The 27,029-nt window shown below is 46.8% G+C and overlaps 1 long non-coding RNA gene across 1 annotated transcript in view; it reads right to left on the reverse strand.

Moving 5' to 3' along the window:
* Positions 1-16,429: 16,429 nt before the first annotated feature.
* LOC142251647 (uncharacterized) overlaps positions 16,430-27,029 on the reverse strand; it is a 202,537-nt gene continuing 191,937 nt past the window's right edge. Inside the window, exons 3-4 of the long non-coding RNA XR_012725321.1 lie at positions 26,519-26,625; positions 16,430-16,986 (exon numbers count right to left, since the gene is read on the reverse strand). This is a non-coding gene — a long non-coding RNA (uncharacterized LOC142251647). The remainder of the gene's footprint in view (positions 16,987-26,518; positions 26,626-27,029) is intronic.

Consider the following 27,029-nt stretch of genomic DNA (forward strand, 5'->3'; position numbering starts at 1 on the left):
CAAAATAAATGCATTTAAGTGCAAAAAAATATATACAAAAATATATACCGTATGTCCCCAATAGTGGCTAACCCAGTGGCTAACCCAGAGAAGCACTTATTGTCTTATGTCCTCTTTTCAGAACCTAACACCATTGTACAGTACAGACCAAAAGTTTGGACACACCTTCTAATTCAAAGCGTTTTCTTTATTTTCATGACTCTGAAAATTGTAGATTCACATTGAAGGCATCAAAACTATGAATTAACACATGTGGAATGAAATATTTAACAAAAAAGTTTGAAACAACTGAAAATCTGTCTTATATTCTAGGTTCTTCAAAGTAGCCACCTTTTGCTTTGATTACTGCTTTGCACACTCTGGCATTCTCTTGATGAGCTTCAAGAGGTAGTCACCGGAAATGGTCTTCCAAAAGTCTTGAAGGAGTTCCCAGAGATGCTTAGCACTTGCTGGCCCTTTTGCCTTCACTCTGTGGTCCAGCTCACCCCAAACCATCTCGATTGGGTTCAGGTCTGGTGACTGTGGAGGCCAGGTCATCTGGCGTAGCACCCCATCACTCTCCTTCTTAGTCAAATAGCCCTTACACAGCCTGGAGGTGTGTTTGGGGTCATTGTCCTGTTGAAAAATAAATGATGGTCTAACTAAAACGCAAACCGGATGGAATAGCACGCCGCTGCAAGATGCTGTGGTAGCCATGCTGGTTCTGTATGCCTTCAATTCTGAATAAATCCCCAATAGTGTCACCAGCAAAGCACCCCCACACCATCACCCCTCCTCCTTCATGCCTCACGGTGGGAACCAGGCATGTAGAGTCCATCCGTTCACCTTTTCTGCGTCGCACAAAGACACGGTGGTTGGATCCAAAGATCTCAAATTTGGACTCATCAGACCAAAGCCCAGATTTCCACTGGTCTAATGTCCATTCCTTGTGTTCTTTAGCCCAAACAAGTCTCTTCTGCTTGTTGCCTGTCCTTAGCAGTGGTTTCCTAGTAGCTATTTTACCATGAAGGCCTGCTGCACAAAGTCTCCTCTTAACAGTTGTTCTAGAGATGTGTCTGCTGCTAGAACTCTGTGTGGCATTGACCTGGTCTCTAATCTGAGCTGCTGTTAACCTACGATTTCTGAGGCTGGTGACTCGGATAAACTTATCCTCCGCAGCAGAGGTGACTCTTGGTCTTCTTTTCCTGGGGCGGTCCTCATGTGAGCCAGTTTCTTTGTAGCGTTTGATGGTTTTTGCCATTGCACTTGGGGACACTTTCACAGTTTTCTCAATTTTTCGGACTGACTGACCTTCATTTCTTAAAGTAATGATGGCCACTCGTTTTTCTTTACTTAGCTGCTTTTTTCTTGCCATAATACAACTTCTAGCAGTCTATTCAGTAGGACTATCACCTGTGTATCCACCAAACGTGTGCACAACACAACTGATGGTCCCAACCCCATTTATAAGGCAAGAAATCCCACTTATTAAACCTGACAGGGCACACCTGTGAAATGAAAACCATTTCCGGTGACGACCTCTTGAAGCTCATCAAGAGAATGCCAAGAGTGTGCAAAGCAGGAATCAAAGCAAAAGGTGGCTACTTTTGAAGAACCTAGAATATAAGACAGATTTTCAGTTGTTTCACACTTTTTTGTGAAGTATTTCATTGCACATGTGATAATTCATAGTTTTGATGCCAGCAATATGAATCTACAATTTTCAGAGTCATGAAAATAAAGAAAACTCTTTGAATGAGGTGTGTCCAAACCTTTGGTCTGTACTGTATATCTGTTTATTTAAGCCTGAAGAAGTATTGTCACATATCCATTGGATAGCTTTGAAGTGCAAAATAGGTGGAGGTCCAACCCCAGGGACCCCAACCCGTCACCAAATGAAGGAAACCTCAGTCTCTTGCGTTCACTAACCACACGACTACAGCGGTGTACTTGTAATAGGTGGGCAGTGCCCCATGATGTAAATATGCTATGTTTTATGTGTATGATGTTGAATAATATAAATGCATGTGTTAGGCTATGTGCGCACTGGGAAATGAAATTTCCTTGCGTAAATTCCGCAGGCTTTCAAAGATCTTATCACCTGCGGAAAAAATCCGCATCAAATCCGCATGTGGATTGTCGCGTTTTGTTGCGGATTTGGTGCGGAATTGGTGCGCATTTGGTGCGGTTTTTCCGCAAGCTGTTCCCTGCGTGATTTTTACATTAGATTAGGGAAAACCCGCAGCTACCTGCGGAAAAGAAGTGACATGCACTTGTTTTTGCTGCGGGATTTCCGCAGCAAAACATGCAGCTGTCAAATTCTGCCTAGTGCGCACAGGATTTTTTTTCTCCATAGGATTTGCTGGTGATTCACTGCAGAGATGTTATGAACATTTTCTGCAGCGAAACATGCAGCAAATCCGCGGAAAATCCGCGGCAAAATCCGGTAAGTGCACACATAGCCTTAGTATTTAAGAAGTTTTTAGAGAAGAACAGGTTCCGCATGTAGCAAATTTAGGACTGTCTATTAGGTTATCAAAGCATGCCAACCGGCTGAAGAGCGAGTTTTAGAAGAGATGTTAGATAGGATAGGGTTAAGGTAGTGAAAAGGGAGGATTGACCGGTGATAGGGCAGACGGCTAGGCAAGGGGGGCTAGGAGTGGGTTCAAGAGTAAGAGGATGTGGTCTTGGTGTCAGGGCCAGACAGAGAACCCTGAGGCAACCTATGGAGGTCTGGAGCCGACGGCTCACCCCGACGGGCTTAGAGAGTCATCCGGCTAGAGAAGCCACCAGGGCTGACACATGGACAAAGGTGTGCAGTATTAGGGGGAAGGAGGCACAGACCCCGGAGTATTGAGGACGAGGTCCAAGATAGTGGTGGACAGGACGAAGAGTAGTACCCAACAGAAGGAGAAAAGATGGCCATGTCTGTCATAACGGTGTGAAGAATAAAAGTAAACTAAATCTGGTTGGCTAACTGAACTCCGGTGATGCGTGTCTCACTCCCTGTGTATGTCGATGACAGACAACCCGGGTGATACACCTAATTTTTCTAACACCGGCCTAAAGCAGCAAGTGTCATGCATCCTCCTGAAGCCAGTTCCACGCCCAGAGTCTCCTTTGGCGAAGGAGAAAGGCGCCCGCACAACCCGGGGCCAGCACCCTCCTTCATACGCTCTATGCTTGGCAGTTTCCATCACTTCCATAGACTCTATATGGAGGAGTATGGAGCATCCAGACTGCTCCTAGCGCTGTTCTTGTGGATGGAGGGACACTGGTCTCCTCTTCATGTGATCAGTTAAGGTCCCAGTGGTTATACTTGTATCCAACACTTCTCACATTTTGGGAATGGAAGCAAGGATGCCGATACGAGACTCTCATTAGACTGACTGGCGCTATTAATGTTGGTGCTTTATTTAGCATTATTGGGACTTGCCCTAAACTTATAAGTAGGGATTAAGAAAATTACGCTGTAACAGTAGGCGAAAATGCCACTTTAATAAGTTTGTGCTGAGCGTAAACCAGTGCGAGCTGAAAGCAGGTGGATTGTCCTCCTGCAAAATAACAAGAGATCAATTTACCAAGGAATCGCAGCAGACGTCTGATATTATCTCTAGGAAGAATAGCTCCTAAGCACTGAGCCATAACCGTCTAGAAGGAGCCGCACGGCCACCTGCACCTTCTGGACTGTACCCCATGCTCAGGGCAGACGTTCCTGGCCTACAACCGTGGGCACCAAGTCCTTCATGCCGTCTGTCCGAGCCTTGCTCCATCTAATACCCTTCACTGCATCTGGAATATTCATGAAAACTTTCTCATCAGGCTCATAAAAATTGTTCAAAACCTCCTGTGTATTTTTAAGCTCCCTCGACCAGACTGAACCACAGTTTCCCTGGTCAGATACATTAATTTATTATTATGAGACACTAGAAATCATATTTGGCAGGTGAAATGGATATTTTCTAGTCTATATTCCCCTAGTTAGAATGAAGGGCCAACCACACTGGGCATGTTACCAGCTGCAGAGTAATAGGAATTTTAGGAATAAATCAAATGCAGCCTGAATATTTTCAATTGTATTTAATAATATGGAGCTAATATAAAAGGTACTGGGTTTATTTTGTTTACCTTATAATCTTAAATAATAGACTGGCATCAATTCCAGCACATTCTCTATTTATTCAATTGAAGAAATTATGACACGCCCGCAGCGGGGCCGTGGGGCACTCGTTACCGGGCCGGTCCTTGTCTGGGGTGAGGGATGTCTCGGCGGCAAGACCCGGTTCTGTGACCACGGCGTGTCGTTATAAAAAGGGGATATTTACAAGGGATGATGATAGTTAGTACCTGTGGTACTCTGCCAGAGATAGCCGACGCTGCAGGATGGGGACCTCTGGGGCAGATGGTGACGTAGCTTGGTTGGTGTAGCTCTCCACAGGTAAAGCTGGGCCCCAAGGCCGACGGGAGTAGTAGTCGGTGATGGCGGGCGTCCAGGGCCGGAGGCACAGGCGAATAACGGAGCGACACAAGGATGCAGTCTCAAGGTTTTTACTCACTGTAGCAGGTTCCAAGGTAACACGACTAGTCAGTGACCGCCTTTGGAGTGCTGGGTTCCACTGTGATGGGCTCCAGTCGATCCCTGGTAGTTCGGAGGTCAAGACCGGTGCACCCTTCTTATGTTCCTTCCCTGGTCGTTTTCCTGCGCTGACTTCTCGCCAGCCTGTTCTACCCCGGCGCACACAGTGCCCTGAGCCGGTGTCCGCGGACCCTACAGGGTGGCTAGAAGCTCTGTCCCTTGGCCCTCTATGGTCACCTTCCAGCGGATTCGTGTGCGGATTTGGCTTCGATACTAGCTGTATCCTTAGCCTCCGGTGTTACTAGATGAGCACGTTGGTTCTTCTCCTCTAGTCTAGTGACCGGATCCCCGTCTGCGGCCAAGTCCCTGCACTCCAATATGTTATATGTGGAACGAGACCATGGGTATCTGGTGCACTTCCCCTGGGCTCTAGGACCCTTTCACTCGTGCCTGGGCCGAGCTGCACCAGCTCCAGATGACAGGTTTTCACTCCTCCACTGCTACTTTCCGACTGTCTAACTTTCTATAGGCTGCCCACTAACTAGACTCCACCCCCCCAGCGGCCAACATTACCCTGGTCTGATGGAGTGTTGCTGAGTGAGAGTGTCTGTTTTGTGTATACCGGTAGATGACCTCTTCCTTACCCAGGGATGGGGCCCCACATGTCTGGCTGAGATGCAGTACCTCTGTGGCGACTGAAGCCTCAGGGGCGCCACAGTTGCTTATACTTAAACCCACCCATGCACTATAAACTAACGTGGGCCATTCCCACCAATATCAACGGCTTTGGCCGACAGTCAAATACACATGGGGACCAACGAAAATTGGTGTCGGAAGAGATAAAAATCTGCCTTGTCCAATTACAGAGTAAGTGCACTGCTCCTGTGTGTGGGAGAATGGGAGGAGATCGCTACCATGGACCTCCATGCATTGCATGTATCTTATTGTTCTTTATGCATTTGTGTGTCAAGGAGATCAGCATCACTAACTGTCAAGGCGGTGTCAGGATCTGTGAAAACTACAGAGTTCTGTGATCAGCGCAGGGAGATGCGAGTGTTGACCCACAGACTTATGCAGGTTAGCAAGAGTTAATCTCAGATGGTCTGCCTGTTAGTCTCTTTAATCACATGCTGTGAGGAAGCCTGTCATGTTGGCTTTTCTATATATGCTGGCTGGTTGATTCCATTAAGGCCAGCCACCATAGCTTACCTATTCTAGTCTGGTGAGGTGTTGTGATCCAGACTTACTGGTGGTTGTTGTGCATTATTGCTGTGAGCAATTGCGGTGTTAATCCTTGATGTTTGTTTTGCTGCTGCCTTGCTGCTCTTACTTTTCTCCTTTGTCTCTTTATTTATTCCTGTGAGTTTGCAGTGTGTCTGAGTGTTGATTTTTCCTTGTTTGTTTTAATCTGTGTTTCCATCATACTCCTGCCCCTTCCTTCCCTGAGGGGGGTAACAGATTAGATCTGGTCAGGAGCATAGTAAGGCACAGGACTCGAGTGTCTCCACCTTCAGGGGTAATCTGGAGGTCAGGGATAGCCTAGGGTAGCCTAGTGGTGAGGGCCTCTGTCCCTCGCTATCCTTCAGTCACATTGGGACAATTTACTGTCATGGTGGTATTACAAAGGATTATGACATTATAGCATGTCATTAATAAATGTCAAACATCACTAGTGGTTGGCGGTCAAAAACATGCAGGGCAGGGTTGTCTCTAAACCAAATCTAAGAAATAAATGGCTTTTCACTACATATTCTGAGTTTCAACACGATCAAAAGGAGTTCACGTGCATTAGCAATCATCGCAAACTCCTTTGTGAAATTCCTCTTTACGAGCATTTAGTGAGTAATCCATTTGCACAGTTGAACCAGGATAGCCCCAAAACCCTGTTGAGTCAGCAAGTACAATGGCATCTACAAAGGTGGAGAATGTAAGGTGCGTAACAACTAATTAGCTCAGTAGACGACTGTTCTTTTTTTATGTCCCCCTCTAAGCCATTCAGTAGAACATCGGGGATGACAGTATATGAATAGGGGGTCAGGCACAAATCCACGATGGGTTCACTTTATCCTTCAATACTCCAATAGTATAGACCCACAAATTAAGACCATGCAATCCAGTTATTATATGAACTTGAGTGAATATTTTATTATTTTCAAAAGAAATTATGAATCTTGTAAGATGAGTCTCCCCTCCAGACTTGACTGTTTCAGAAATTAAAGTGCACCAATCACCAGGATTTTCCTATATAACCTAAAGCCAGTGCTATACAGGCACTATCAGGCGGATTCTATACATACCTTTAGTTGTCAGCTAGGTTGTATAGGTTTTGAAGCAAAAGCAAGTAAAGTTTGTAAAATGATCAGCTTTTTGAGTGACAGCTACTGAAGCAGCTGATAGCTGGGGTAGGTTTTCATAGTGATTTCCGCCCCCCTGCCTGTTGTTCCTCCCCCTATTATTTATGCTACTTCCATTATAGAAGCGTTTTACCAATGGTGGCTAGACGGACCTGTGCTGATGTGATACCCATATGACAAGTAGGGGCGGGGCCTCAGCCAACATAGCTAATACCAGGAAGCACCGTTATTTTTCTGTTGCCTGAGACCCCGCCCCTTCTGGTCACATGTGTATGATATCAGCACAGGTCCTTCTAGTCAGTAAAACAATTCTAGAATAGAATTAGAATAAATAACAGGGGGAGGACGGACACACAGAGGGGCGGGAATCACTATGAATACCCACCCCAGCTATCAGCTGATCGGCAGCTGCTGACAATCAAAAAGCTGCTCATTTTACAAACTTTACTTGCTTGTGTTTCAAAACCTACACATCCTAGCTGACAACAAAGGGTAGATATAGAATCAGCCTGATAGTGCAAGGATAGCACTGGCTTTGGGTTATATAAGAAAATCCTGGTGATTGGTGCACTTTAAACCCTTATATGTATGAGCACATAAACCATCAATGTTCTTCTTAGGACCCTCTATTCTATTTTCCTCTCCAGTAACAGTATCATGGATTGTTCGCCCTTAGCAGCTGATTAAATTAGAAACTTTGTAACTTCACTTTTTCCAAATCTCCTCTCCCATAACAGACAAACCGGTCTGTGTGTTTTCCTCGCAGGAGCAGCTTCTTGATTTATTTTGTTTTAGTGAAACTCTTACCTCGACCCCCCCTGACCTCCAGTTCACTTTATTGGGGTCAGAACCTTTTGCAGTAGTAACATGTTCAGTCCTCACCTCCGCCTTTCTTTTCCCCTCACCAATGTGCATTGTGGTTTGTGAATTTCATGCTCACATGTGGACTTGACACGCTATGATCACGGGTTGAGCCACGTTGTGACTGTTGGGCCGCAATGATAAAGCAACTTTGCTAATATCTGTCATCTAATTACATCTCATTCATCCATAAAACTGTTCAACAAGCCATAGATTTTATAGGGATGTTCTGGAAGATTTAGATAAATGTCTTTTCCATATGTTTATAGCAGACAAGGAAACTTGCCGTTCTCCTTTGTCTTGAGGCGACTGCTGATGACACGTATTGTCATAGCGTTATACGATGAGAATAATGTAATTGGCCGCAGAAGGAAATGTATTGATGGAAATTAGAAAAAGAAAGTCGTAATGCTGACTCTCACAAGATTTTTACACAGATCTAGCGAGATTTGCGTAATCCAGACACAAATATTATCGCCACTTAATTGACATACGCGTTGCATCAGATTTAGAGAGGTTGTCAATATCCCCAACCCCTTTCATTAAATAAGTGGCCAGAAGAGGAGTTGACCTGCTAGGACGCATCTAGAATTTGTGGCGAAACCCATAAGTAGTCTTTTGAGATCTGGTCCATATTTTTCTACAGCAGATTTACAGATTATTTTGTGCCGATTTGCCACAGGTTTTACCTTTTGCATCGCAATGGGTAAAATCTACGAGGAGCTGCTGATAAGTCTTTGGCTTTACCCAGAAAGAAACGAGATAGGATGATGAAACTTTCCATTTATTCCACGTACTCTGGATTGATGTCAACACACTTCTTACATCGTTATTCCACGTTCTGTAAGCCTAGCAAAAAGAACAATTTCGGATGTTCCTCAAACTAGGCATCCGTAGCAGCCATGGTATCAGAAATTGTTTGAAATTTGGTATTCTTCAGGTGTTTCTTCAGGTTTGGAAACAGATGATAGTTGGAGGGAGCTAAATCTGGTGAATAAGGTGCGTGGTCAACCAGCTGGAAGCCCAGCTCTGCCAGTTTTGCCGTGGTCGCTTGTGCAGTGTGAGCGGAGGCATTGTCTTGCAGGAACAAGATATCTTTGGACAGCTTGCTGCGCCTTTTGGCCTCCAGAGCTGCCTTCAATTGGTCCAAAAGTTGAATGTAATACCTTGCATTGATGGTGGAACCCTTTTGAAGGTAGTCCACTAGCAGCATGTCCTCCTTATCCCAGAACACAGACGCCATCACCTTAGTGGCTGATTTTTTCACCCTATATAATACATCAGTGGGCTCTTGCGCTAGGGAGAGGGGAGCGAGGTCATCCCTTAACACTCACCTGAGGCTGAACTTTTCACTCCCTAATGTCCTTCCCCTGTGCGCTGATCACGTTCCTAGGCCCTTGCTAGCTCTGCACTCACCCAGACTAGTGAGGGCCAGTGAGACGCTAGTCTCACCACTACAATAAGACAACATGAGATAGGTAAGATAAGTGGGTGGGGAAAGACAGAACAAAAAGCACTCCAAGGTTTCTTCAGTAAGGAACTTGGCAGCTGTAATAGTGTTAGGGTGAACTCTTAACCAGAGATCACTAGTTGCCTACTGCCTGGCCGAATTGGTATAGGCCAAGTGCATGCATAAAAGAATCCACACCAGACACAGTCGGATATGAAGTCTCTTCTTGGTCACTAGAAATGGCACCGAACAGACAGAGAAGGAGCATGCGTCCTCTTGATATAGGCTAGGGGCGTACACAAGTTCAGATATGCACATTTAGTGGGACAGTTCATGGGCTAGCGAATGGGGAGATCCGTGTTGCTGTTGATGGGTGGGTCTGACTCCAGTGGATGAAACCATGGTGATGGGAGGGAGTCATTTAGTGGATCCATGCTGATGGTTTGGCCTATGATGTCATCTGATCTGTGGGTTGGTCTTCTAGCTTGACCAGGGGTCTTCCCTTTTATGGCGGTCTTCTTTCATCTGGACATTCCTTGCATTCCAAGCAAGGTGTGGTGAACAGGAAATGGCAGCCATCTTTATATCTGTGTCATGTGTATGATCTGAAACCTGAATTATGTAAGGCAAGTCGACATATTTCCCACAATCCCTTGTCAAGAAGTTAATTAAGTATTTCATCTTATGGCTCTCCTCAACAATAGAAACTACACCATAGCTATGCAGCGACAAGCTCCTTCAACCTGGTCAGCATAGGTATCAGCTATACCTGGCACATGGAGGAGTGAGGAGCGGATATTTATAACAGAAAAGTGGCTGCTGTTGAAGTTACAACTACCTGTTAGATCACTGCAGGATAGAAATGAACATTTAACCCCTTCAGTACTGGATTATATTAAATATGCCCCAACTCAGGGTAAATCTCAAGCTGGCACTAAAGTGAATCTGCAATCCGCAATGCGTTCTGACCTACTGATCCTAGATTGCCCGGAGATCACATCCGGTGATTTTCTTTCTTCAGGAGTAAACCGCTCCTCTGCCTCTTGGCTTCTTGCTTTGCAGGCGGTGGTGTGCGTCTAAAGATTGACAGTTCAGAACAGCAGCATGATTGAGCCACTGGTCTGAACTGTGGCCTCTCCCATGATGTAAGTGTGAAGCCCCACAGGTGTTGTGTCGGTGCATTACCTTCAGGGACTCCACTCGGCTGGATCTCGTCACAGGTAGGGAATCTTCTATTTGTCGTGACGCCACTCTCAGTATTGCGGTCAGTGGGGACCGCCACTGCAGGTTGAGGGACGCCTGGGGCTGATGGTGAGTGCAGTTAGTTGGAATAGCCTCCTGAGAGTGAGGCAAGCCCCAGGGCCCTGTGTAGGTGCGTAGTACCACAAGGCGCAGAATAACTCCACACACGCTGAATGTCTTTCAGGGGTTTTACTCACTTCAGATGGCAGGGTGAGTAACCCGGGCGTAGCTGGGATGAACCAGGCTGGAACCAGGTATCCTTCAGGCTGACTTCTGATGGTGACTACCAACTCGCCTTCCTTAGCCCTTGGTGGTTTGGGGTAACCCCGACTTTTAGTCCCTATGGGGGTCACCCAGGGAAGTTGCTGAAGCCTCACTCCCCTTCGTTTGCCGTGTGCTTGTTGCCTGGGCCAGATCACTCCAGCTTCTTGCCTCCTGTGAACTGTGGGCCCTAACTGTGGCTACGTGGCTGCGGCTTTTAGTTGTTGTGGTGTGGGCTTTGAGGGCCCCACACCGGCAGGTTTAGCAGGGAAAGGTGGATCTATCCCCGCTCCGGGATCTGCCGCCCGTTTGGGCCTGGTTCTCCCTAGCAGTCTCCTTACTTCCCACTCTGTGCTCTCTCTCTAGCTGGAGATGGGTTTCGGGTAGCCCTCCTAGGTGACCGTTCTCCCCCGTCGGTAGCCACTGCGCGGACGCTGTCAGACTACAGCAGCCCAGGGGAAGGGGTCAGCTCTCCTCGGAGCTCCCTGGACTCTGCTCTGAACCGGCTCACATCTGGGACCTTCACTGCTGCTCCTGTCTGAGCTTCACTTTCCTGCTCCTCACTCCTCCACACTCTGCTGCAGACTGTTTACTCCTCCTTCTCTTTTCCCTTTTGTGCCTGCCTACGCCACCTAGCAACCAGATTCTCTTACCACACCCCTTGAGAGGAGATGGAGGCTTTTGGCCCCCTCCACTATTCCAGTGGAGGTGAAGGCTTTTCCCCCTCCTGGGATCCCCAGGGGTCCTCTCATAGGTACATGTGTGAGACCTGATCACTATGCGCCTGTGTAGTCACACCTCGGTCAGCCTTCTGGATTACCTGTTTGTACTGTCCCCAGCATGGGTGCAGTACTCAGTGGTGCCTGACCAGGTCAGGGGCGCCACATAAGCAGAGGCCGCTTTACTTTTACAGCATAGGAGGAGCCCTGAAGCTGGCCAGATCCAGAGATTCAGTAAACTGCATAGCTGCGCTAGTAAGCAAACGTTCCACCTAGGAAGCCGGCGACCTCTGATAGACTGCAGAGTTGGTAGGTAATGTAAGAAACGAGTAGCAAATCCCTCTCATCTTGAGAACATAGTTTTAACAAGAGGTAGATTACAAAGTTACTTGATTTTACTATCACTTTATAATTTTACCAAGTTAAAAAGTTGAGAATAAAAACTTTATTATCTATGAAAAAAAATGTCTGAAATGTGTTTGAGATTTTTTTAAATCGCTTCTACGTAGCTGGCATTCTGGATTTTCAGCTTGCAACTTTGCAATACACTTGCACTTCTTTCAGTCTAGAGATATCTTAAGTTCACAGTAATGATTATCTAAATCAAATCAAATCAAATAAGCTTTATTGGCAGGACCAAATACAAATTAGTTTTGCCAAAGCACATGTACATTAGGGACTGGGGCTGTGGGGATGGTGGGTGGGGACTGTAGGAAGGATGGATGGGGCACGTCCAGGGTGGGGACTGTGGGGGCACTTCTAGGGTGGGGGCTATGGAGGTCCATGGCTTATGATGGGGCATATCCAGGGTGGGGACTGTGGGGGCACTTCTAGGATGGGGGCTATGGAGGTCCATGGCTTATGATGGGGCATATCCACGGTGGGAACTGTAGTAACGGTGGATGGGGCATATCCAGGGTGGGGGAATGAAAGTCCATGACTTATCATAGTTCTCTTTCTGGAAGTCTATGGCATTCGCTCACATACCGCGCTGCTATCTCCACTGCGCTCTCTTCTTCCCCCAGCAGGATATATATTTTCTCTTCCTCCTTCATGGAGCTGAAATCCGGGAAGAGATGGGAGAGTCTCCTGAAGTGAGTGTCCCTCACTGCTGAGTACTTGGTGCAGTGTAGCAGGAAGTGGGTCTCATCCTCCAGGGCCTCCAGGTCACAGTGTTGGCACAGTCTGTCCTCCCTGGGCTTGTAGCTCTGCTTGTGACGGCCGGATTCGATGGCTAGACTGTGGGCACTGAGTCTATATCGGCTCAGGGTCCTGCGGTCTCTGGGGTCCGGGATTTTCTCCAGATATGGGGCCAGTCTGTAGTCTCTCTGTAGTCTCTGGTACGTGGTCAGTTTCTGTGAGGTGTTGATGTCGGTCCTCCAGTCACTGACATACCTCTCCTGGCCCTCGTCTACCATCTTCCTGATTCTGGTTCTTGTCAGGCTGCTGTGATTGGTTATTTTGTCCAGTTGGGTTTGGGAGAGCTGTGCCAGGGGTCCTGGTTCATCTGGCCCACGTATATATATCAGAGCTTTGTGGTGATGGGAGCTTGGATTGCTACTCTGTAGGTGAGCCTGAAATGATGGTGACCTCTTCAGAGCTGCTAGGTGTAGAGGGAATCTGCCCAGCTCGGCCCGACAGGCGCTGTTGGAGGTGCTTCGATGGACCTGGAGAAGGGGCTTACAGAATTCCAGGTGGAATATTTCTGTTGGGCTGGAATCCCACTATCTATACAACAACATCTGTTCACCCCTCAAACATCTATCACAAGAGCCCTTCAGTGTAAACATGTTGACCCAAATGAAAACCAGCATCCTTAACACTACTGGCTGCCACTGAGCACCCCTGATTGCATCCATATACATGCAAAAGTTTATTTATGACAAAATAGCCTCATCCCTTCTTTGGCACCATTGGGTATGACACATGTAACAATACTATGTAAAAATAAATATAAACTAATAAAAATAAAATAACAGAAGCTAACACCATTTATGCTTCAGGTAAAATATATCTTTGTACCGTGTTAGCCAGTAGAGATAAAAAATTGTTTAAAAGAACTGAAGTCCTCAGTGGTTGATACCTTTTAATGGCTAACTGAAAAGATGGTAATAATAGCAATTTGCTATTATTACCATCTTTTCAGTTAGCCATTAAAAGGTATCAACCACTGAGGACTTCAGTTCTTTTAACCAATTTTTTATCATTTATGCTTCGTCATTCACAGATGTCCATTGCTAATCAGTTTGCGAAATTGCAGCATGCCTTTTGTCTGAATATAACCACTAGTGTGGCGATAATATTACTAGAGGGATTACATGCTCCAAGGAGGGTGTCGGTGGAGAGAGGATTAGGACTTTACTATATGTGTGGGAAAATGTCATGTAAGTGATATCATATAATGTATATACACCACAGCAGTACATATGGTCGATACTCTGTCCAATTTTGCACTTTTCTGCCCCCCTCCATGGCTTCACACTGCAAGAGGCCACATAATACAGAAGCATCATTAAAAACCAACACAATATCCAAAACACATGTAGTTTTGATTAAAAATATTTAAATGCTTAGTGTCTACAGCGCCTTTGCCAAGATACAGTGACAAGCAAAAGGGTAACAATGTTTTGAACTTTTGACTGTTAGGCTCCATATCTCACCATTCACTACAGCTTTGAGCGTAATACAACCTTATTTTATACACAATGATCTTGGCTATCTCATACATAAAAATGACTTGCAGCTATTTAGCATATGATTAGTTATGCAGATTCTTGTCATGTCACTGCATTGTTACTGTTTTGCTCCTCTTTTTCTCTCTGCATACTCCAAATCACAACCTGTTCTCACATTCTCTAATAGCTCAGTGTGTTATTAGATTGATTTCCAAGTGAAAGGTCACTGGTTCGAATCGAAGAGTAATCATGATGATTTCCCAAGAAAAGAGACACAGCTCATCGATAATGGTCTCTTGGCCAAGAAAATTGACAAACTGCATCATATGAGGCCATGACAGCTGGAAGAATAGGAAATGAAGTCCATCCATCTATTCAAAAGCCAAGATGTGACGTCAAGGGAAAATATTGGAGTCAACAAGTCGGCTCATCACACGTTCAGGTGATAAATCCGGCAGTGGAGGCGACTCATCTGCTTCATAATAGTGAGTTCACAGACGTCCATGCAAGCACCATGTTACACAAGTCTGGAATGGTAGCCTGAAAAGGTGAAGAAGCCTCGACTTCAATATCATCATATGAAGTATCAGCTCTAGTTTGCAAAACAGTACGAAAAGTGGACAGTAGAAGATTGGAAACTGGTGATTTGGGGCCATGAGATGAGAGTCAATTGGGTGAAATTGGGTCTGGAAGAAACAAAGGAAAAGGGATCACGAAATTGAAGGAACTGTCAAGTTCGGTGGATGATGCCTTATGATATAGGGGGGTTTCACAGTCAAAGGCTTTTGAATACTCTACCAGGATAGATGGTGGTCTCAATGCTGAGCTATATGTGAGGATCCTACAAGATGACTTACTTCATACACTCAAGTACTATGTGTATAAAAAGGATGATCTAGTGTTCCATGTTCCAGAAGGACAATAACCTGAAGCATACATCAAGAAACGGCGAAGAAACGGTTCAATGACAATGAAGTAGAGGAGCTGGATTGTCCCCACGGTCCCCAGACCTCAACCCAATTCAATACTTGTGGGTAGGGTTGAAGAAAAAGCTGTATACATCCCCAATTGAGCCAACCAGTATACACCAGCACTGGGAAGGTGGAGAAGAGACCTGACCAGTATATGCCAAAACTGGGAACGTGGAGAAGAGACGTAACCAGTATACGCCAACACTGGGAACGTGGAGAAGAGACCTGACCAGAATACACCAACACTGAGACTGTGGAGAAGAGTCCTGACCAGTATACGCCAATACTGGGACTGTGGAGAAGAGACCTGACCAGTATACACCAACACTGGGAATGTGGAGAAAAGACCTGGGAACAGATTTTTGGCGAGACATGGTTGAATCTGATGGAAAGCCCATAAGGATTCAGGCAGCGCTGAAAGCCAAAAGGTGGATTTACAAAATACTAACAAAATAATAAAAAAATTAAAATTTAGATTTTTAGGAGCAAAACAGTAACAATTCAGTGACATGACAAGAATCTGCATAACTAATAATATGCTAAATAGTAGCAAGATAATTGTGTATAAAATGAAGGTTGTCTCACGCTCAAAGCTGTAGTGGATGGAGAGATATGGAGCCTGAAAATCAAAAGTTCAAAATATTGTTACCCTTTTGCTCAACAGTTTGTGTTTTTATGGTTACTGTCACAATTCTTCTGTGCAGGGCATCTTGCACACAGGTGATGTTCTGCTTCGCCTTCCTGAATTACGGAGCCGGCAATGACATTATTTCTCTGTGTAGAGCATTTTGCATTTGGAGATGTGTTTCTTTGAGCACTAGCTAACAGGTTGTTTGACAGCACAGGTTTCCATGCAGGTTCTGGGAGGTGCCATTACTCAAGTGTTCCACCTTCCTGGTAACTGCTCTGTTTCATTACTGAGCATGCTCTCCCAGAACCGCGCCAGTCGTACTCTCTGGTTCTGCAGTTGTACTCTTGGCTCCTGTTTATGCTTGTGTTCTGATCTAGGCTTTTTGACCCCGGACTGTTTATTGACTCTTCTCTGCCCTCTCCCTGTTCTTGTCGTTATCTCCTGGCTTCTGACCTTGGACCTTTACCTGACAACGGACTCTGTCTGCTCCCTAAATCTAATACGTACTCTCCTGGAATTCTGACTCCTGGCCTGTGACTTGACTGTGTTTCTACTTACTCCTTGAGTCATGTTGTATCCTCCTGTTTTCTGATCCCGGCGTGTCTGACTACCCTTCCATCCATACTGTCCGTAAGTTTTGACTAGCATCACAGTTACAGATTACAAGTAAAATCTTTTTCTAGAGATGAAGATAACTTTTATTTTCTGGATTGGCACTACAATGCATGATCAATTAAAGTGCTACTAATACACGGGCCATTTTAGTAATTATGGAAGTCAATTGGACAAATCATATGGCACACAATTATGTTAGAAATCAAGTCTTCAGTTTAATTAATGGACCACTGAGAAACCGGCATCACGGGCCAATGTTGCGACTACGTCGCACCCCCCTCCCTGACCTGATTAATAGAGTTATACTGAGTCAGTTCTTATGGTCATTAAGATAATCTCCACTTGGAAGATCGCTTTCATTTTTCTTATGGATTTTGGATGCATTTGTTCCTTCTCTGATGGGAGTGGTTGATCTTCCCATAAACACAGGATCCTTCCACTTTTCTTCTGCTTGGTAATTAGGTGCACATTTCTTATAAAAAATATTAATTTGCTGTTATTCCGAGACACAGAGTATTAACATGTGTGGAGCTCGCATCGCCAGTGACCTGTAGCTCGTAATCGGCGATTACCCAGACGAGGAAGTGTGTGCACTCTCGCTACACGAGTATGGTCTTTTGTGGACCATATGATGCAAAGAATATGGTGGAAACTGTAAATGGAAGAAAAAATAAAATTAATCTCCCAGTTTCTCCATCTATCTATTCATCTATTGCATATCTATGAATATGTTGAAAAATATAAGTGCACCAAAGAAGAAATATAATCTCACATTATAATATGCCATTGGTAAAAGCTTGTGTGATCTGCACATCTTAGATTCTTTCTCATTGCTTGATGTCCTGAGGAAGGGGGCTGAGACCTCAGAAACGCGTTGACGTGAACCTGGCAATTTAATAAAGGCATGGAATAATTTTTATCTTATCCGTGTATTGGTGATAGCACGGCGAGACACACTGTTTCCTCGATATATATCCACTTGAATTCTTTGGGGCAGAAGCTTTTTCACCTCTGTACTACGCAATTATAGGAGTTGTAACTAACAACCCCTAAAGGTGAGTTTACCTAATTTAATTGTCTTGGTGTTTTATCTGGTACAGGGCGCTTTACACGCTACAATATATCTTACGATGTGTCGGCGGGGTCACGTACTAAGTGACACACATCCGGCATCGTAAGTTACATTGTAGCATGTAACAGCTACGTGTGATTGCGATTGAACTGTAAAACGTTCATCGCACGCACGTCGTTCATTTCCTAAAAATTGAACGACAGGTTGTTCATCGTACCCGGGATAGCACACATCGCAGTGTGTGATACCCCGGGAACGATGAACAGATCTTACCTACGTCCTGCGGCTCCCACCGGCAATGCGGAATGAAGGAGGTGGGCGGGATGTTTACGTCCTGCTCATCTCCGCCCCTTCGCTTCTATTGGCCGGCTGCCGCGTGACGTCGATGTGACGCCGAACGTCCCTCCCACTCCAGGAAGTGGATGTTCGCCGCCCACATCGAGGTCGTATGGACGGGTAAGTACATGTGACGGGGGGTTATTCATTTGTGCGACACATTCAACAAATTGAACGTGCCGCATATACGATGGGGGCGAGTACGATCGCATACGATATCGTATGCTTAATTGCAAGGTGTAAAGCAGGCTTTAGACCCTATTGTACAAAGTTTCTACAGCCTTATTCTCCTGAAAGGACAGGAGATAGGGAGTTGTTGGGGGCCCAGACCTGGCTACCTTTAAGTGTACCTCTGGGTTGAGGGAATGCCTAGGGTAAGCTTAGTCTTAGGGCTAGCATAGGGGCTCCCGCCAGTCACCCCCCCGTCACCTCGTAACAAGAGGTGGTCTGTAACATAAAGCCACGAACAGTAAATAATAAAGTAAAAAATTAGTCTAGAGAGGCTTTTTAACTAGTAAATTGCAATCTTGCTCGTCTTTACAAGCATTTAGCAGTTGTAAACCATTAAAGAATTTGAGAATAACCCTTTAAGCACTAACTAAATTTGGGTTATCAAGCAGTTAGTCAGTTAGTTATACTACAGATGTGTTATCACTTAACATTTATTTGCCAGCATGAGAGCTCTTGACAAGAATAGTAAATGAGGCGTACTTAGAACGGCTAGAGGCCAATATTTCAGTCAATAATGTCACAATTTATCCCTTGTGGTAAATAATTATAACTTATCTGGCCTATGTTCACTGGACCAGCCTGTGCTCTCTTCAAGTATGCACTAGCATACAAATCGATATAAAAAAAAATATACACCCCCTGTTAAAATTTCCAGTTATTTGTCATGTATAAAAAAAATCATATCTTGACGTTTTCACCCATAATTTGTACAAATCCATTGAGAAAGATACTGAAGTATTTTTGAGTTGGAAACTAAAACTTACAGTACTAAAATGATGTGGTTGAATAAATGTGCACACCCTCTTATAATTCGGGATGTGGTTGTGTTCAGAATTAGCCAATCCCATTTACCCTCATGTTACATAGTAGTCAGTACATTACTGCCATCATCACAGGGATTTTGACAAGCTACATATAAAGTTTACCTGTTCTAGTAGAATTTTCCTGATATTTTCTTAATTGCATTTTACAACAAAACCCACAGTCCATAAACAGCTTACAAGTTTCATAAGGAAATCGGGGATCAGCGCCGCGCTTATCACCATTCAATCCAAAGGATAATTTTCCAAGTCATTTATTAAGCAAGCATGAACATGTCTACGCGTTTCAGGGGTCTCTGCCCCCTTCCTCAGGACATTGCAACAATGACACAGAAGATTTTTCTTCTGTGTCAATGACACAATATTCTGTGTCATTGTTGCATTGTCCTGAGGAAGGGGGCAGAGACCCCTGAAACGCGTAGACTTGTTCATGCTTCTTTAATAAATGACTTGAAAAAAAAAAAAAAGAAAATCTTCTGTGTCATTGTTGCATTGTCCTGAGGAAGGGGGCAGAGACCCCCTGAAACGCGTAGACTTGTTCATGCTTCCTTAATAAATGACTTGAAAAACAAAAAAAAAAAGAAAATCTTCTGTGTCATTGTTGCATTGTCCTGGGGAAGGGGGCAGAGACCCCTGAAACGCGTAGACTTGTTCATGCTTCCTTAATAAATGCCATGGAAAATTATCCTTTGGATTGAATGGTGATAAGCGCGGCGCTGATCCCCAATTTCCTTATGAAACTTCTATCTCATTGTTACAGGTCCGCAGCTGTCTCCACCGACTTCTATGCTTCATGAGGTGTTGTGACTTTCACAACATCCATAGGTGAGTGCACCCTATTATCCCTTTATTGATTTTACCAGTTAAGACCCTATGCGCCTGTCTTTCCTCCACAGTTTATAAATTTCATAAACAGCTTACAACACAGCAGAGGGATCTCGGTGAAATTTATTAGTCTGGAGAAAGGTACAAAAAAATTCCAAGGTATTAAAGATACAATGAAGTACTATGAAGACAACAAGACATGGTGTCTATTTGGTACAACAGTGACATCCCTCACAAATTGATGAAAAAAAAAACCAAGAAGAAAATTGATATGTGTCACGCTCCCCGGGTCCTCGGCTCCCCTTCCCGGGTCCTCTGTTCCGCTCCCCGGGTCCTCAGCCCCGCTCCCCGGCTCACCTGCCACGCTCCCCGCTCTCCAGCCTCCGGTGCCCGTCCTTCCCAGGTCCCCTGGTCTCTGATCCCGGCGCCCGACGGCTTCCCAGGCCCTGGCCGGCTCCCCTGCGTCCTCCTCTCAGCTTCCTTCCCTGGCTTCTGGCACCCGGGCCGCGCGCATGCGCATTAGGGCGCGCGCGCGGTCACTGACCCTTTCTTAAAGGGCCAGCGTCCATTAACAGGAAATGAGGTCAAACAGGTACAGGGTATAAAGGGGTTTATTGTCCAAGGGGGCGGGGCCTGATCTTCGTGTTTCCTAAGCTAGGAGTCAGGTCTCCTGGTGTCTCTGTGCATATACTCACCTATCTCTCTTGTAGAGCCGTGCCTGCCTCGCCATCCAGTCCTGCCGTATCCTGAACCCCGAACGCTGTCCATCTGCCATCCTGACAGTCCGCACCATCTCGGATCCCTGCGGTGACCCGTCATCTCGCTCCAAAGGTTCCGGACCCCGCCTGACATCATCTCGGCTTCCGAACCTGAGCTGCGTCACCCGGACTACCACCCTTGACTCCGTGGTCCCAGGGACTTCTCCGCTATACTCGTGTGCACGGACTGTTCTGCTGTTTATAGTGTTCCAGCTACCGGACTCTTTACTACCATCTAGGAGTTCGGCCCAGTGGATCCACCTCCTGGGTCTGCCCGTCCACCTGGCCGTGACAGTAAGATCAGGCCATGGATCCCGCTGCAGCACTAGCAGCCGTACAGGAGGAACTCCAACGCCAGCGTGAGACTCAGACCCGCATGCTGCAATTCATGTCTTCTGTGGACGCCCGCCTGAACACGCTACAAGCGGCAGTCACGTCTTCAGCATCGCGGGCTTCCACTAGTCAATCCACGGATCCAGCTCCTGTGGCGACTTCTTCAGATACCACCAGACTTCGGTTGGCTTCACCACCCCGGTACGCCGGAGACCCCAAGACCTGCAGGGGATTCTTAAACCAATGCTCCCTCCATTTCACGCAGCTGCCGCATTTGTTTTCCTCCGACCAAGCCAAGGTCGCCTTCATCATGTCCCATCTAGAGGGTGAGGCACTGGCGTGGATGAACCCCTTGTGGGAGAAGGGGGATCCTGTGACCACGAACATCCAGGACTTCCTGCAGGCATTCCGTGGTACCTTTGATGAGCCCGGACGCGCCTCCGCGTCTGCTTCGTCTCTTCTCCGGTTACGTCAGGTGACTCTGACGGTGGGTCAATACGCGATCCGGTTTCGCACCCTGGCCTCAGAACTCGGGTGGAACAACGAGGCCCTAACCGCCGCCTTCTGGGAAGGACTCTCAGGGCGAATTAAAGACGAGCTGGCGGGTCGTGACGTACCGACCACCCTGGATGCCCTGATTGCCCTAGCGACTCGAGTGGACATTCGCTTTCAGGAGCGATCCAAGGAAGTGTCCCGTGAGAGACGTCCGGTACGGCATTCCTCTCCTCCGCAGAAACCCTCCGTACTTCAGTCATCGACAGCTGGGGCTCCCGTCCACGAGCCCATGCAGATCGACCGAGTGCGTCAGTCTGAACAACGTCGAGCAGAGCGGCTCGCCAAGGGTCTCTGCTTTTACTGCGGTGAGGGCACACACCTGCTACGCTCCTGTCCAGAGAGGCCGGGAAACTCCAAAGCCTAGGGTTGGTAGGAGAGGCCACCCTAGGTGCTGGGACTCTCTCTGACCCGGTTACATGGACAGTGCAAGTGACAACGGGAGAGACGCGGTTCACGGCTGATGCCTACCTCGATTCCGGGGCAGCAGGCAATTTCATCCAGCAGGCCACGGTGGACAAGTACCGGGTGCCTGTTATTCCACTCGACAAGCCCCTAGTGATTGCCTCGGTGGATGGGAGACCCCTCTCTGACACCATCTCCTGGATCACCAGGCCGGTCGAACTGCGTATCAGTGCCCTTCACACCGAGAACATCGCTTTCTACGTCCTCCCACACATGTCCCACCAGATCCTGCTGGGACTTCCATGGTTGCGGACACACGAACCATCAGTTAGCTGGGGCACTGGCGAAATCACCCGATGGGGCTCTTCGTGTCATGAGAGGTGCCTAAAGTCCATACAACCCATCCGACGACCTCCGGTTCCAGAGAACCTACCGGGGCTGCCCTCGGCCTATTGGTCCTTTGCAGATGTCTTTGATAAAAAGGAATCCGAGGTACTGCCGCCACATCGTCCATACGATTGTGCCATCGATCTGCTCCCAGGAACAACAACCACCACATCAGTGAGTCGTCCTCCAGCTCTCCCTTCCATGTCGTTTACGGACTTCAGCCTTCCATCCCATTGCCTGTATCCCCTTCTTCGGATGTCCCTGCTGCAGATACAGTAGCCCGTGACTTTGCAACCATTTGGGACTCTGTCAAAGCGTCCCTTGGGCGTGCTTCCCTGCGGATGAAAAGACACGCAGACAAGAAACGTCTGGACCCTCCGTGTTTCTCTCCTGGAGATCTCGTCTGGCTTGCTTCCCAGTACGTCCGCCTGAAGATACCATCATACAAGCTGGGTCCTCGCTACATTGGGCCGTTTAAAGTCCTCAACAAGATCAATGAGGTCTCCTACAAACTACAGCTCCTGGCCACGATGAGGATACCCAACTCATTCCACGTCTCCCTGCTCAAGCCGGTTGTCCTTGGTCCCTTCTCCGCTGCTGCCAGTCCGGCTCCTCCACCTATTGCCGATGACGACATCTATGCGGTAAGGGATATCGTGGCCATGAAGACCGTACGAGGTCGACAGTTCTTCCTGGTGGACTGGGAAGGGTATGGTCCTGAGGATAGGTCCTGGGAGCCCAGGGAGAATGTGGGCACTCCTCTGATCCGTGCCTTCATGTCCCGGTTGCGGGGAGGGGGGCGTGGGGGGGGGTACTGTCACGCTCCCCGGGTCCTCGGCTCCCCTTCCCGGGTCCTCTGTTCCGCTCCCCGGGTCCTCAGCCCCGCTCCCCGGCTCACCTGCCACGCTCCCCGCTCTCCAGCCTCCGGTGCCCGTCCTTCCCAGGTCCCCTGGTCTCCGATCCCGGCGCCCGACGGCTTCCCAGGCCCTGGCCGGCTCCCCTGCGTCCTCCTCTCAGCTTCCTTCCCTGGCTTCTGGCACCCGGGCCGCGCGCATGCGCATTAGGGCGCGCGCGCGGTCACTGACCCTTTCTTAAAGGGCCAGCGTCCATTAACAGGAAATGAGGCTAAACAGGTACAGGGTATAAAGGGGTTTATTGTCCAAGGGGGCGGGGCCTGATCTTCGTGTTTCCTAAGCTAGGAGTCAGGTCTCCTGGTGTCTCTGTGCATATACTCACCTATCTCTCTTGTAGAGCCGTGCCTGCCTCGCCATCCAGTCCTGCCGTATCCTGAACCCCGAACGCTGTCCATCTGCCATCCTGACAGTCCGCACCATCTCGGATCCCTGCGGTGACCCGTCATCTCGCTCCAAAGGTTCCGGACCCCGCCTGACATCATCTCGGCTTCCGAACCTGAGCTGCGTCACCCGGACTACCACCCTTGACTCCGTGGTCCCAGGGACTTCTCCGCTATACTCGTGTGCACGGACTGTTCTGCTGTTTATAGTGTTCCAGCTACCGGACTCTTTACTACCATCTAGGAGTTCGGCCCAGTGGATCCACCTCCTGGGTCTGCCCGTCCACCTGGCCGTGACAATATGGGAGACTGCCAAGAGGCCTAGGTGGCAAGATGGAAGCCTTCTACGGACATTGACTTACAGGATTGTCCGCTCTCGAGGTAATGCTAGTGGCAGTTCTCTTTTATTCCAGGAGAGCTACTTTACATTTTTTGGTAATCTGGCATCCAAAAAACCAGGTCACTGTATTTCTCTATATGCATAGTTGTCCAATTTTCCCAGATTTCCCAGGACTTCACCGCCAAACGAGAGTCCCAGCCAAAAGTGTCCATTCCACAGTGGACCAGGTGCCGTACTGGTAGTGATGGACATTGCCATGAGATGCAGGGTTGGGGCACAGCTTATGAATGGGGTTGGTAGACCTCAGATCTTGTATACATGAACCCTGATGCTGCAGACTCATTTATTCAGGAGGCCCCAATTTTTGCATTTGCTCCACAGAAAAAGTTTTCATTACATCTCCAGATGTTATTGTCACTGTCACAACAATCTGCATCTAAATCCTCCATGTCATCTCTGAAATCCTACCAAGAAACCATCATCATCTTTCGCTCTTTGAAAATGAACCCCGCGGCCTCGCTTTATCACTTGGGAAATTGTCATCTTGACATTAAGCCAAGCAGTTTTATCAAAATAGGAAGCCGACAAGGGACTTTTGCGCTGCCTGGAATGCGGTAATTATTACAGCTCCTATGATCCCGGCCGCCGGTCTCCTACTCCGGTGGAAACAGACAAAATACAATTTGTGACAATAAAAAAGAAAAAAAGTTCTAATTTAGTGTCTTTGGAAAGGGGAATAGAACTTTATGCTGTATGATTAAATAACGTACGGTATCCCTGCATCTGGTTCTTCAATAACTCAACCAGAAAAATGGATTCCTAAAACTCAATATGTAAAAGCTCTTGACAATGCTCCTGAGCACAGATGTAAAACTTTCCATAAATTGCCATATAGTTAATGTTTGAGTATATTGTACGGTGTCTCTGTAGCAACCATGGATCTCCAGCTGCCCGTGTAATGACTCTGAAATATCATCTTTGCAGGTGCCGACCTAGGTAAGCATTTGGGTTTTTAACTGTAAGTTGTTAGTTACTTTTGTTCTCTAGTCACGTCTTAAAGAGGCATTTGCTTCTTGGAAATTTACAGCAACTCCAAAGGATATGCCATAGAGGTCTTAAAGATAAATGTCCTACCTATGTGTCATGGTTCTTACCCCTGGTGCTCTGCTCTTCTGCAAAGCCGATACTCTGGGTTTTTTTGCGCCGGTCCAGGTGATTGCTCTGCCTCATTCTCATTAGGGAGCAATCTCGCCAGGAACAGCGCAAGTTGTAGTCTCAGCTCTACGATGAGTGCTCTGGTCCCGTTAGTGCTTGTTCCTATCCTGTCTCTCTACCCCAGACCCCAGTACCCTTTTCCTCCCGTTCTCCCTGACTCTGACGTTATCCCCTGGCTCCTGACCCCGGCTAGCTCCCTGACCTCGGCTATGCTTACCCCCTGATTACTGGACGTGATTTCCTGGCTCCTGACCCCAGCAGGCTCTCTGACCTGGGCTCTGCTTACTCCCTGAATACCTGACGTGACTTCCTGGCTTCTGACTTCCAGCTTGTTGGACTACCCCTTCTACTAGCGGTGTCTAGTGACATTAAGTGGTTAATCATCACACTATGTGACTCTGGGAGAAAAGACAAAGTCACACATGTGTGGATATAAAAAAGGAACGCACAGGGATGGCCACATTTTAACTCTTCTCAGCGCAAGATGAGGGTTTGCTCTCAAAATAGGGGGGACCCAAATCAATCAGATATTTATGGTACATTCAATTGATCTACACAATATCCAAAGTGAGCATATCTCTATAGTCTGCAGCTACACAGGAGAACACTGTATTGCTTGAAATTAATGGGGTTGCATTGCTTTTCACAAATCACCAGCAAGTTGCAGAAAGTCCAACTGGTTCTGACCTTTTTTTTGCAGCCTGCTTGTCAAAGTACCTTGTGGGCCACAATGTGTACAATTCAATTACACTATACAGCAAAGGGTTTTCTAAGCTTCTTAGTTTTAACGGAGTACTGGACTCCCTCTCAAACCCCATCTAGACTTTGGCACACAAAAAAAGCGAGTTGGTCTTGTTTGTGCAGGCTATCTAATAGCCCTTACTTGCCCTAACCACCCCCTTCCTGTGTCTCTGATTTCATAGAATGGTAGAGTTGGAAGGGACCTTCTGGGTCAACTGGTACAACTACCTGCTCACAGCAGGATTGACTATATCATCCCACACAGATGTCTCTGTCCAGTCTCTTTTTGAAGACTTCCATTGAAGGGGAACTCACCACCTCTTGTGGCCGCCTGCTCCACACATTGCATACCCTCAATGTCAAAAAGTTTTTTCTAATCTCTAATCTGTATCTCCTCCCTATCAGTTTCATTCCAATGCTTCTAGTTTTTCCTTGTGCAAATGATAATAGGGCTGATCCCTCTAAAGTGTGACAGCCCTTGAGATATTTGTAGACCGCTATTAAGTCACTCTACCTCTTCTTTTGTGCAAGCTAAAGATTCCCAAATCCTGTAACTGTTCCTCAAAGGACATGGTTTCCAGACCGGTCAACATTCTGGTTGCTCTTCTCTGAACATTCTCTAGTTTGTGGATGCCTTTTTTTTAAAATGTGGGTGCCCAGAACCAGACACAGTATCCATAGAAGAGTAGAGGGCAATTACAGGATCTAGACTCTATGCTTCTTTTAATACATCCCAGAATTGTGTTTGCCATTTTTGCTGCTGCATCACACTGTTGACTCATGTGCAGTCTGTGATCTACAAGTCTTTTTCACACTTACTGTTGCTTAGCCCCCTAATCCTCCCATTCTGATTGTTCATACCCTCTGTACATACCATAAGAAGCAGATTTTGTTGTGCAGTGCTGTTCTCCAAAATAAAAAAAAAAAGGCAGACCCCATGATGGAACTTCATGGCCTTTATGTTCATTATTTTTTGTTAATCTGGAACAGAAAACCAGAAATGCAACAGAGAATCAGAGCCTAAATCTATGTTCACATTACAGATTTTTCACATGGCTTTTGGATTTCTGGAGCGCATTTGCAGTTTGATATAAATTGATTGGCACATTGATTAGTCCCACGTAATGGACTATTTGTACATGGCTTCTGTCTACGGTTTCATTTTTTTCAGCAAAGTGGTTTTCAAATCTGCAGCATTTGAACAGCGACATATTTTACACAGATTTCATGTGGATTTTGCAGCACAGTTCCTGTAAATGTAAATGACTTGTATCTTAAGCTGGTGTCACACACAGCGACAATGACGTCGCTGCTACGTCACCATTTTCTGTGACGTTGCAGCGACGTCCCGTCGCTGTCGCTGTGTGTGACATCCAGCAACGACC

The sequence above is a fragment of the Anomaloglossus baeobatrachus genome, chromosome 9, assembly GCF_048569485.1.
Source record: "Anomaloglossus baeobatrachus isolate aAnoBae1 chromosome 9, aAnoBae1.hap1, whole genome shotgun sequence".
Taxonomy (NCBI): domain Eukaryota; kingdom Metazoa; phylum Chordata; class Amphibia; order Anura; family Aromobatidae; genus Anomaloglossus; species Anomaloglossus baeobatrachus.